This window comes from Martes martes, assembly GCF_963455335.1.
Source record: "Martes martes genome assembly, chromosome: 12".
Lineage (NCBI taxonomy): Eukaryota > Metazoa > Chordata > Mammalia > Carnivora > Mustelidae > Martes > Martes martes.
This window is the reverse complement of record NC_137900.1, coordinates 4608226-4621994: the sequence shown is the minus strand read 5'-3', so window position 1 is coordinate 4621994 and position 13769 is coordinate 4608226. Positions and strand designations below refer to the sequence as shown.

The window sequence follows — 13769 nt, the reverse complement described above, 5'->3', positions numbered from 1 at the left end:
GCCGGCGTCACGGTCACATGTGCTTCTGACGCGCTCGGAAGCCTCGAAGCATTCTATATCAAATCACGTTTAGGAGGCACACTTGACACTTAGCTGATGAACTGCTTCCATCAGAAAGACCATTCAAGCAGCCCCACAGAAGTCGTCCAAACTCTAGACATCACACATGCCCAGCAGAGGCCATCCTTGTGCCTTTGCCCCTCGCACCTTCCATTGCCCCATATTGTTCTCTTTTCCCGTAAATGGTGTCCCCTTCCCAACTCCACTCACTGACGTAAGCCAGAAGGTTGGGAGTTGTCTACATGAGTGCATCCCAAAATGTGGCAGGAGAGCCATCCGTGTGTGAATTGCCAGGGCTGCCAATTTGAAGTTCAGGTGGCAGCATCTCTACGGTAGACCTGCAGAACCAGAAGCTCTGCGCACAAGCACAGGGACTCACATTTTTAACAGGTGTCCCAGGTGCTGTGAAAACTTGAGAACCGTTGATCGAAATCACTTTCAAACTAGATCTGTTCCTGAGTCCTTCGCGATCTAGCACTGGGGTGTCTTTTGGTGTGTCTGTGTCTCTTGGCGTACCCTGCCACCATCTCTCCGGTGACTGACATCTCTCCCTCAGATGCTGCAGTGGTGTCTTGACTCCTCTGCCTGTGTTCACACATCTCCCTTCCCAATCCAGTTTTCATCCTATCTGTATTAAAATAAACCTAACTGTATAGTGTCTCACAGTGCCTCCGCCTAAAATCCTCCAGTGTTGCCTCGTATTTTCAAATAAATGCCAAACAGGGGCACCTAGGTGGCTCAGTCGGTTAGGTGTTCAACTCTTGGTTTCCAGATCATGATCAGGTCATAATCTCAGGTCCTGGGATTGAGCATCGTGTGGGGCCCTGCACTCAGTGGGGAGTTGGCCTGAGGATTCTCTCTCTCTCTCTCTCTCTCTCTCTCTCTCTCTCTCTCCTTTTCCCCCTGCCCCCTCCCGTCCACCCTCTCTCCCTAAAATAAATAAATCTTAAAAAAATATATAAATTCAAAACATAGGGGCATCTGCCTGGCTCAGTCAGTAGAGCAGGTGAGCCTTGGTCTCTGGATCATGATTTCAAGCCCCGTGTTGAACATAGATCTTAAAAAATAGATAAATGAATAAATGTAGCATTTAATTAGTTCAGAGAAATAAAAATAAATTCCCTTGGGGAAACTCTGATGGCCTACCTCTTGCCTGTTCGTAGGCCACCGATCTGTGTTTCTGGGCTGCTTTCTGGCCTCGAGCTGCCCTGCTCCTTCCTGTTCCTTCAGACACCAGCTGAAAGTCCTGCAGTTCAACTCAATTCTGACACTGTCTACCCAGATTAGCATCACTTCTCACAGGTCAAGTGCTCGGTCCCACAAGACTGCCCCCACTTTGGATGCCAGTCGAAGTAGGAGGTCTCCAGCTTACCCACCACCTCTGTACAACATGGCTGGCTATAGGCTCCCGCTGCCTTACCTTCAGGTTAGTTAATTTTCTGTAATGGCTCACAGAACTCAAACGCTTATGTTTATTGGTTTATTATTTAATAAAGCTCATGACAAAGGATATGGGTATAAAGCCACATGAAGGAATACCTGCTGTGAGGTCTGGAGGGGCCCTGAGCCCAGGAGCTTCTGTCCCCTTGGAACTGTGGTGCATTCGGGTCCCAGTCACGCATGTGCCCACCAAGCTGGGATCTCTCTGCAGCCTGTACCTTAGGGACTTCTTTTTTTTTTTTTTTTTTTTTAAAGATTTTATTTATTTATTTGTCAGAGAGAGTGAGCACAGGCAGACAGGGAGGCAGGCAGAGGCAGAGGGGGAAGCAGGCTCCCTTCTGAGCAAGGAGCCCGATGTGGGACTCGATCCCAGGACCCTGGGATCATGACCTGAGCTGAAGGCAGCCGCTCAACCAACTGAGCCACCCAGGCGTCCCACCTTAGGGACTTCTGTTCAGGCTTCCTCAGGTAGGCGTGATGGGTGACGAACCCAATCTCTAACCCCTCTCCCTCCTCAGAAGATGGGGCGTGGGGCTGAAAGTTCCAAGCTTCTAACCATAGCAGGTCTTTCTCATGACCAGCCCCCATCTACAAACCATCAGGGAGTCCACCCAGAGTCACCTCCTTAGAACAAAAGATATTCCTATCACCCAGGAAATTCCAAGTCATTTCAGAGCTCTCTGTCAGGAACTGTGGCAGACACCAAATGTATATTTCTTATTTCACAAAAGTTCACCACAAAAATTCTTCCTCCAGCTTGTCTCCAACCGGCTGGTTCCCATCCCAGCAGCCACTGCTAAGGGCCCCCACATTGTCTGACTCCAAGGGACATAGTCACAGCTTTTGAGACCTTTGCAAAGTAGAATACAGTGTTGTCATTTTCTTGTGACTCTTTCCCGAGATACTTTGTGCACCTATATGTATATTTAGCAAATATGTATATTTAGCAAATATGTATATTTAAAAATTATTTTTTTTGAAAGATTTAATTTATTTTTTTGACAAATCACAAGTAGGCAGAGAGGCAGGCAGAGAGGGAGGGCGAAGCAGGCTCACAGCTGAGCAGAGAGCCCAGTGCGGGGCTCGATGTGGGGCTCCATCCCAGGACCCTGAGATCACGACCCGAGCCAAAGGCAGAGGCTTAACTCACTGAGCCACCCAGGCGCCCCTAAAAATAATTTTTAAAAAGAATTCTTGCATGAAATTTTCAGTTTTTCTAATCTTTTCCTAATACAGTCTTTTCCTATTATTGATGCAGTTAATAACCTTTCATGTGTCACTGCACATGTGTGCAAATATATTTGAGTGATAAATCTGTGGGCTGGGCTTGCACATGTGTAATTAATTGCTCTCGGAGTGCCAAGGGCCTGTGTAAAATCCTCCTCAGTATAGTGTAGTAAGGTTTTATCTTTGATCGAGTAGGTTAAATAACTCTTACTGTGAGTCTGTTTGAATATCTCTTATATTTCACAGCTATGTTTGCTTCTTTTCCTGGAGCTATTGGTATCTTTTACTTTCTTTTCTGTTGTGTTGTAGGTCTTCGCTGAGGTTTTTTTTTTTTTTTTTTTTCTTCTCTGAGTTTTAGGATTTCTTTGTAAGGGAAATTAGGCCTATGCGCTATGACTCAAAGCTGTTATTTTCCAGTTTGTCATTTGTCTTTGGCTTTGCTCTTGACAGTTTTGCCACGAAGACTTTCTGTTGTTGGGCTTATCGTATTTCTATTTAAGGCCTTCCAGGTTTTTGTGTCAGAGTTAGAACCACCTTCCCCACTTAACGCATTGTCAGAAAACTCTCCCATTGGTTTCCACAGTTTCATCTAGGACCACGATGGTTTCTTGCTGTTTTTAGTGTTTGCATTTAAATCTCTAATTTGTGGGGCGCCTGGGTGGCTCAGTGGGTTAAAGCCTCTGCCTTCGGCTTAGGTCATGATCCCAAGGTCCTGGGATCGAGCCCCACATCGGGTTCTCTGCTCTGCAGGGAGCCTGCTCCCCCTTCTCTCTGCCTGCCTCTCTGCCTACTTGTGATCTCTGTCTGTCAAATAAATAAAATCTTAAAAAAAAAAAAATCTCTAATTTGTTAGAATTTATAGTTCTTATATAGTGTTCCCTCCTATTTTTCGGGCAGCTCTACCCATGTCCCAGTGGCATTCATTGAACTGCCGCCTTCCTCGTCCAGTGTGAAAGGCTGCCATTCCCACTGCTGATGGAGTTGTTTCTAGACATTCTGTTCTTGCCCCTTAGCTGTCCGTGAACTATCTGGTTTATAAAACCATCCTTAACATGGTCCCTGCTTATGATTTATCCAATATCTTGCATTCTACTATAGTTAGTACTTCTTGATTGATTTGTTAAATTGAGTGTTACTTTGAGATACTTATAGACAATACATTTGTAAGAAATGGTACAAGGAGATCTTATGTATGCTATGCCTGGTTTCCTGTAATGGTAACATCTTGCAAAACTGTGGTATGTTATCACACCCAGGATATTGAGGGTGATACAGGTGAAAAGAGAACATTTACATCCCTGCAGGGATTCCACATGTCACCCTTTTATAGCCACAGAAACCTCCCGTCACTAGCTCCTGGCAACTGCTCATCTCTTTCTATAATTTTGTCATTTCAAGAATATTATATAACAGGAATAATAGAATGTGTAACCCTTTGGAACTGACTTTTTTTCACTCAGCATAACTCTCTGGAGATCCATCCAGGTTGTTGATCAGGTTGTATATCAATGGTTCATTCCTTTTTATTATTGAGCAATAAGGCTGACCTCAGCCGGTGTAACCACTCACCTGCTGAAGTCCATCTGGGTTGGGGCTATTCCTAATAAAGTTGCTGTAAACAGTCATCCACAGGTTTTTATGTGAACATCAGTCTTCGTCTCCTGGGGTAAATTCCTAGGAGTGTAATTACTAGGTCGGATGGTAAACATATGTTTAGCTTGAAAAAAATCCGAACTATTTTTCAAAGGGACTATTTGATTTTGAATTCCCACTCAGGATGTATGAGAGATCACTTTCTATACATCCTCCTCAGCATTTGGTGCTACCTTGAAATCAGGTAGGATGATTCCTCCCCTTTTTTCAGAATTGTTTTGGCTATTCTGGTGCCTCTGCCTTTCCACATAAGTTTTGGAATAATCTTGTCTGTATCTACAAAAAGCCTTGCACTTCTCCATTGCAGACATACAAATAAATGGCTATCAGACATGAAAAAATGTTCATCATCACTAGTCATCAGGGAGATTCAAATTAAAACCACATTGAGATACCACCTTACACCAGTTAGAATGGCCAAAATTAATAAGACAGTAAACAACGTGTGTTGGAGAGGATGTGGAGAAAGGGGAACCCTCTTACACTGTTGGTGGGAATGCAAGTTGGTGCTGCCACTTTGGAAAACAGTGTGGAGATTCCTTAAGAAATTAAAAATAGAGCTTCCCTATGACCCTGCAATTGCACTACTGGGTATTTACCCCAAAGATACAGATGTAGTGAAAAGAAGGGCCCTCTGTACCCCAATGTTCATAGCAGCAATGGCCATGGTCGCCAAACTGTGGAAAGAACCAAGGTGCCCTTCAACGGACGAATGGATAAGGAAGATGTGGTCCATATACACTATGGAGTATGATGCCTCCATCAGAAAGGACGAATACCCAACTTTTGTATCAACATGGACGGGACTGGAAGAGATTATGCTGAGGGAAATAAGTCAAGCAGAGAGAGTCAAGTATCATATGGTTTCACTTATTTGTGGAGCATAACAAATAACATGGAGGCCATGGGGAGATGGAGAGGAGAAGGGAGTTGAGGGAAACTGGAAGGGGAGGTGAACCATGAGAGACTATGGACTCTGAAAAACAATCGAGGGTTTTGAAGGGGCGGGAGGTGGGAGGTTGGGGGAGCCAGGTGGTGGGTATTAATGAGACCACGTATTGCATGGAGCACTGGGTGTGGTGCATAAAAATGAATTCTGTTACACTGAAAAGAAATTAAATAATAAAAAAAAGAATGTGTTACTAAAAAAAAAAAAAAGCCTTGCTGGAATTTTGATCACAATTAAATTAAACCTGTATATCAAATTTTTGCCTTTTTAAAATGATTTTATTTTTAAGTTCTCTCTACATCAAATGTGGGACTAACAACCCGGAGATCAAGGGTTACACGCCCTACCAGCTGAGCCAGTCCAGCGCCCCTTGCCTGTTTTTAATTAGGTTGTTTGTCTCATTATGAGTGTAAGGGTTCTTTATGCATTCTGAATACAAATCCTTTTATCATATATATATATATATATACACACACACACACACATATATACATACATATATATACATATACATATATATGTGTATATATACACATATATACATATATATACACATATACATATATATGTGTATATATACACATATATATGTATATATATATGTGGCTTGTAATATTTTTTCTTCCCATCCATGACACAAGTTTCCTTTTTTTTTTTTTTTTTACATTTTTTCAAAGATTTGATTGATTTATTTGAGAGAGAGAGAGCACCCGAACAAAGGGGGAAGCAGACTCCCTGCTGATCATGACCCAAGCCAAAGGCAGATGCTCGACCAACTGAGCCACCCAGGCGCCCCACAAGTTTTCATTTTCTTAATAGTGTCACTAATTTTGTAAAGCTCAAATTATCTTTTTCTTTTATGGTTGTTTTGTGGCTTTTGGTGTCAAGTCAAAGAATTAATTAGCTGACTAAGCAGTTAAAGATTTTTTGTGTTCTCACAGAAGTTTGTAGTTTCAGCTCTTATTTTTAGGTCCTTGATCTATTTTGAGTTAGTTTTTGTATGTGTTTTGAGGTTAGGGTCTGAGTTCAGTTTTCTGCATGTGAATATTCAACTCTCTCAGGACAATATGTTGAAAAGAAGATTATTTCCCCACTGAGTTACCTGGATATCTGTGTCAAAAATCAGTTAACCATGAATGTACAGGTCTGTTTCTAGATTCTCAGTTTTATCCCATTGCCGCCTTCCTGGTTAACAGCAGCTTTACGTTACATTGTGCCATTAGGTAGTATACATCCTCCAACTTTGTTCTTTCCCAAAATCATTTTCATTGTTGCAAGCCCTTTGCATTTCTCTATGATTTTGGGGATTGGTGTGTGCATGTGTACCATCATAAGTTAACAGGATGATTGAGTGCTGGGTATTGGAACATTGCATTTAAAATGCATACTTTGTTGTTGCCATGTAGTATGGACTCGGTAAGTGCTAGAGACTCCTATATTTTTTCTTCTAAGATTTCATAGTCTTGTGAGAATACTTAGATATTTTATAAGTATACAAAGCATAATGCTACTTGTCCCATTTTTCAAATATGCCATTCCTTTGTTTTCCTAAGTATATTTTTTATTAATCAGATCATGTATGACAATTTCTGCTTGTAGATAAGTGTTATTGTTTACCTTTTTAAAACGTGAAAGTAGTGTTTAAGATTTTTTTTTAAACATTTTATTTATTTATTTGACAGAGACATCACATGTGGGCAGAGAGGCAGGCAGAGAGAGAGGGGGAAGCAGGCTCCTCGCTGAGCAGAGAGCCTGATGCGGGGCTCGATCCCAGGACCCTGAGATCATGACCCGAGCTGAAGGCAGAGGCTTAACCCACTGAGCCACCCAGGTGCCCCTAAGATTATTTTAAAATATGTCTAGCTGGGACGCCTGGGTGGCTCAGTTGGAGAAGCATCTTCCTTCAGCTCAGGTCACGATCTCTGTCCTGAGATCCAGCCACACATCGGGCTCCCTGCTCAGTGGGGAGCCTGCTTCTCCCTCTGTCTGCCGTACCCCCCGACTTATGCTCTGTCCCCCCCTCTCTCTAATAAATAAATAAATAAATCTTTAAAAAAACAGGTCTAGCTTTCTCGTCTTTATTTTCAGACTTCTACAGCATATTAGAATAAGACTGCCCTCCCATGGTGAAAATTAGGAAATCTGTCTAATAAATTTAATGAGTTCATTTTGGAGGGAAAAATATTTAGAAATATGTATCTTTCTAAAGATACATGGGGAATTAGAGGTAAGCTATTCTATGGACTCAGAATGGACAGAGACAGTAGAATCCCCATTGCTGTAGGGTCACAGCCACTAACCAACCCCAGAGACTTGTCATGAGTCACAAGTATGAAGTCACCTATTCCCTCTGGGAAGCAGCTTACTCATCCTAGAACTTTAAATAAGGCTGCTTCTAGATCCAAAGTTCTGTCACTCCCTTTGTTCTATATGCCACTTTGTCTTTCTGTTATTTGGGGGTTACCACTTCATAGCCAACCCCTTCCTTTAATCCCATATGAGAATTCTTGGAGTCACTTTTGAGACTTAGTAGTCTGACATCCTCCATGTTTTCTGTGAAATTACATAATAGTGCTGCAAATACCCTTTAGGTGAGAGGAATACTTTGGTTTCTTCAAAGTATTGAAATGATTAGACATATGAATGAGAGGGGTATTTATGGACCCAAGAAGCAGAACTGCCATTACTTATGTAACAGTTTTTAAGGTTAACAGTTATTAAGAAAATTTATAAAAAATTTTTAAGGAGAGGGTTGTATTGTTGGTGGCAAAGTTCCTCTTGGAGGAGTGAGTTAATGAATGATGTTTGCTGGGAGAGGTGGTAGTGTGGACTAGGAAAGGTGTGGAAGAGCCTCTGGAGTGATGAAAGTGGTTTGTATCCTGATCTGCATCATGCCACATGTAAAAATTAACTCAAAATGGAACACGGACTTAGGTGTAAGAGCAAAGACTCCTGAATATTAGGAGAAAACATGGATGCCATTTTTTATGACCTTGGATTAGACAACAGTTTCTCAGCTGTGACACCAAAGGCACAAGAAACAAAAGAAATTTAATCAAAACCAAATTTTCTTCCTGTGCCAAAGGATACCATCAAGAAGATGGAAAAACAACCTATAACATGGAAGAAAAATTTTAAAGGTTCTGTATCTGATAAAGGACTTGTGTCTGCAAAAGATGGCAAACCGGACAACTCAGTGATAAGAAGAGTAACAGCAACAACCAATTTAAAAATGGGTCAAAGATCTGAACAGACATTTCTCCAAAGAAGATAACAAATCGTCATTAAACACCAGAAGAAATGCTTGGTATCAACAGTCATCAGGAAACTGCAAATCAAAACCACGGTGTATTAGCCTATCAGTCTCTAGCACGGCTGCAATTGAAAAGACGGATTATAACAAAAATAAATGAAAGGACAGTAAGCAGTATTGGTGAAGGTATGTAGAAGTTACAACCTGTGTGTGTTGCTGATGGGCATGTAAAATGGTGCAGCCACTATGGAAAGTAGTCTACAGTGCCTCAAAAGGTTCAATACAAAGTTGCCATTTGGCCTGCCAATTACACTTCTAAGTATGTACCCAAGAAAAGTGAAGACTGATATCTACAGAAACCTCGTAATACACAAGTATTTATAGCAGTATTATTCATAAGAGTCAAGGAAGGGAAACAGCTTGGATGTCCACCACCTGATCGGTCAATGTGGGCCATCCAGAGAGTGGAATGTTAGTGGTAAACAGGAATGCAGCCTCAACACAGCTGCAGCATGGGTGGACCTTGGACACAGGCTGAGTGGAAGAAGCCCGAGGAATGATTCCATTCATATGAAGCATCCAGAATAGGAAAACCCATAGAGACAGAATGTGGGTTTATAGTTACCTAAGGTGGAGAGTTACATTCAGTGGGTAAAGGGTTTCTTTTTGGAATGATGAAATACTCTGAAATTGATTGTGGTGATGATACTAACCCTGAATACACTAAAAACCTCCCAACTGGGGTGCCTGGGTGGCTCAGTCTGATAAATATCCGACTCTTGATCAGGGCTCAGGTCCTGATCTCAGGGTCGTGGGATCCAGCCCAGCATGGGGCTCCACGCTCAGTGGGGAGTCTGCTTGAGATTCTGTTCTCCCTCTGCCTCACCCGTGGCTCACAGGCACGCACGTGGTCTCTCTCTCTAAATAAATCTTAAAAAAAAAAAAAAACAACAACAATGAAATGTGTTTAAATTTTTCAATAAAGCTGTTATTAAAATAACATGGGACTATAAATGAGTAAGATTGGCTGTGAGTTGATAAGTTTTGAAACTAAGAAATACATGGAAATTTATTATATTGTTTTGTCTTTTACTTCTATTGTATTTTCCTTAACAAAAGGACTCAAAATGCAAGTCTTAGTATCAGGACTTCACATGACTGATTATGCCCTGTATGGAAAACTGGGAATGGCATATTGCTTTTGCCACTTGCTCTGATTTGTCCCTGTGTTTCTGCCTTTTTGGCCCCTCTTTAAGCTCTTCCTCTCTCTATGGAAGGGTTCATTTTAAAGCAGTTCTCCTTATTTCCTTGTTCACTGCTGGTAATGCCACCTTGCTTCAGCACTCATCAGAGCTGATTGAGAAAGAGGGTCTGTTTCAAACCTCCCCAGATCCTGTGATAGGAACTGTCCTAAATCCCTACTATAACACTTGAGTGCACTGGGGGAACTGCCCTCTGACCATCGTAGAGCATGCCAGTCTGTAGCGGAGTTGGAGGGATGGGTCAACCACCAGGGAGAAAGAAGATGTGCAGGATAAAAATGCATCGTTTCCTTACGGGGAGGATACAAGTTTTTCCTTTCCTTTCAGTGATTTAAATCAGAAACGTGTAGTGAGCCAAGGAGGTGTGCTAGCCTTTGGTGAGGGTTGGACACAGACAAGGAAGCAGTGCTTGCATCCAAGATGCCTAAAGCCCTCTGGAGAATGTCCGAAGAGACCAAGGAGTAACCAGCTGAGCCGAGTTAGACTGTGATCAGTGCAAAAGAGAGGCACAAAGTACTGGGAAGATTTGGGTGGGATATGAGAAGCCACATCTGCTCTGGTAGAATCCAGGAAGAGTTGCTGAGGGCGTGACTTTTGACACTGACGTTTGAGGTCGTGTTTGATTTTGGTGGATGCAAAAGATGGTATCACAAGTACAGGGAAGCCAGGAAGTACAGAGTATATGTGAGAAACAGTTATCCTGGGGCTGGGGCATAAAAAGATATGAGCATGAAATAAGCTCAAAAATTGTTATTTGAGTAGGTGAACAGGGGTTAGGAATATATTTATTGTGATGAACACTGATAATCTATAAAATCGTTGAATCACTATATTAGATACCTGAACCTAATAGAACCCTGTATGTTAACTGTGGGAATTAAAAAATTTTAAATCATTATTTACAAATGGAAATCATGGACAGTCTTGAAAAGTATAGGTGAAGAAGTTTTTGTAATTCAGTGATCAGTGAGAACTATCATAGGCTTTCTATGTGGGGACTGACTGTAATTAATCCAGCTGGCATGTGGGTCTGCTTGGTTGATCACATAAGAGTTGGACTGGCAGAATGAGGCCAGGAACTGATTTTGATATTCCAACTAGGAAATAAAGCAGTTTTGACATAGTAAGTGAGAATGACAAGGACGGCAGGACTTGCTGCAGAGGTACGAGAGGCAGAATACACCTGAACAACTGGGAAAGAAAAGGGGACAGTCTGAAGAAATTGTTTAGGATTGATTTTGAACGAATGTTAAAGCTAGGTGTTTGGGTCTGCTTTTAAAAGTTAGTTCTTCCCAGGTGAGGCCCACATTGAGAAGTGGGCTTCAGAGGGCTTCCCTCAATGGTAATGGCTGAATGTATAAAAATGGACAAGACTGTCAGGGGGCCAGAGAAGAGAGGCTAAAGGAGGAATATTGGGGGATACTAGCCATGGAAGAGCAGCCTGAAAGATGGTGTCTCTGGAAGCCAAGTAGCAAAGAGTCCCTGAAGTAAGCACCGTAGGGTAAGCACTGAGCAAGCAAATGTGTCGTCATGGGTAAAGGTGATCATCGAGTCCTAGGTCCGCTACGGTTATTTAACCTCGTTTTGCAGTTTCCACGCCTGAAAAACAGGTCATGTGCCTGCCTCGTAGGACAGTACTGTGAGGGTTACAGGTGAAAGTGTGTGCAGGTGAAAGTATTGTTCAGGCTTATTCACACAGTATGATTTGGGGAAAACAGAGAATTGGTAAGTCAGATGTAATAGGTTAAGGACTGTGTGAGCATAGAGGTGATGAGGACAGAAGGAAGGCAGTTCTTTCAAAAAAAAAAAGATGGAGTTATGAAGTGAAGAAAAGTAATGAATAGGTTAAGGAGGAACACAGTTGATTTAAAAAACAAACAAATAAACTTCAAGGGCCTCTGGGTGACACAGTCTTAAGCGTCTGACTCTTGGTTTCAGCTGAGGTCCAGATTACAGGGTCATGAGGCCGAGACCCACACTGGGCTCCAGGCTTGGCACAGAGTCTGCTTGAGATTCTCTCTCCCTCTCTCTTCTACCTCTCCCGCTTGTACTCTCTCTCTCTCTCAAATAAATCTTTAAAAAATAAAAATAACTTTAGTTTTAGTGACTTCAAGTGATTTTCAAAAAGTGCTATTTTTTTCCATTAATTCAATGATCATTTTTATTGTAGTATTTGGGAGAAAATATGGATGGATGGTGTTTGATATTTTTTTCTGTCTTGAAGTCCTTAATAAGCCCAATAAGGTGTAGTGATTTATTTCCAAACTTAATGGGCTTCAAGTGAGTAATATTTTATAATTACCATAGAATGGGTTTGTGGCTGAAAACTTTTAATTCAGTTTGGTTCTTGATGATTTTTACTAGTGATTTGTGTTTTGTAAACACCAAAAATGGTTAACAGCTGTGGGATGAAAAACAACATTAACAACAGGAAATTAACTACAGTGATTTCAGCAATCATTTCCAGGATTTAAAAATTTTTGTTCCGTCTTTTTAGAAAAAGATAAAACTTCGCTATGTTAAGGTCTACTACTGAGATAACAAACTGATCTGTTTGTTAACCATATGAATTGAATTATTAATTTTAAGACCTGGATTCTTAAAATGTTAGTGAACATTTGACTTTTACTTATCTTCTTATAAGTGGTGGGACATCACAATTTTATTTTTATGATATATTATATCAAAATGAATTACTGAAACTATTGGAACTTTAGAATATTTTCATTTTAAAATGATTATCATTGTAATATATTCTCTTCATGTTAATGGCTTCATAATCTGCAATTTGTCTCATCAGTCAGTAATTTTCCAGTATAATAGTTACTCATATTTTATGAACCTTTATGGTTTACCAAAGCAGTTTCACAAACTTTTTTTTAATTGAAATATAGTGGACACACAGTGTTCTGTTAGTTTCAGATGTACAACAGAGTGATTTGACAAGTCTGTACATTACTCAGTGCTCATGTCAGTAAGCGCAGTCAGCATCTGTCTGCACACATTATTGCAGTATCACCGACTATATTTCCTATGCTGTACTTTTCACCCCCGTGACTGACTTATATTTGGAACTCTGTACCTCTTAATCAACTTCACCTTTACCCACTGATCCACTGACCTCCCCTTGGGCAACCACCAGCTCATTTTCTGTATTTAAATCTATTTGTTTGTTCATTTGTTTCATAAATTCCACATATGAGTGAATTCATATGGTATTTGTCCTTCTCTGACTTATTTTACTTAGTGTAATTCTCTATCCATGTTGTAACTAATTGTACAATTTAATTCTTTTTTATGGCTGATACTCCATTGTATATATACACATCTTCTTTATCCTCTCATCTGTTGGACATGTTCCATATCCTGGCTATTGTAAATAATGCTGCAGTAAACATGGGGGTGCATATATCTTTACAAATTAGTGTTTTCATTTCCTTTGTGTAAATACTCAGTAGAGGAATTAGTGGATAAAATCTTTATGTATTTTGGATACTAACCCTTTATCAGATACATCATTTGGAAATATCTCCTCCCATTCGGTAGATTGCCTTTTTCTAAATTTTTTTTATGGCTTCCTTTGGTATGCAGTGTTTTTTATTTTGATGTAGTCCCAAGACTTCATTTTTGCCTTTGCTTCCCTTGCCTCAGGAGACATATCTATAAATATGTTGCTATGGCCAATGTTCAAAATACTACTGCCTGTATTTTCTTTCAGGAATTTTATGGTTTCTGGTCTCACATTTAGGCTTTTAATCCATTGTTACTTTATTTTTGTATGCGCTGTAAGAAAGTGGGCCAGTTTCATTCTTTTGCATGTAGCCATCTGGTTTTTCCAGCACTGTTTATTGAAAAGACTGTCTTTTCCCTGTTGTATATTTGTGTCTCTTCTGTTGTAGGGTAATTGATCACACAAGCATTGCTT

General features: G+C 40.8%; 1 protein-coding gene across 1 annotated transcript in view; it reads left to right on the top strand.

The window, feature by feature from the left end:
* CENPP (centromere protein P) overlaps window positions 1-13769 on the top strand; it is a 242805-nt gene that overhangs the window by 105883 nt on the left and 123153 nt on the right. The window lies entirely within an intron of this gene.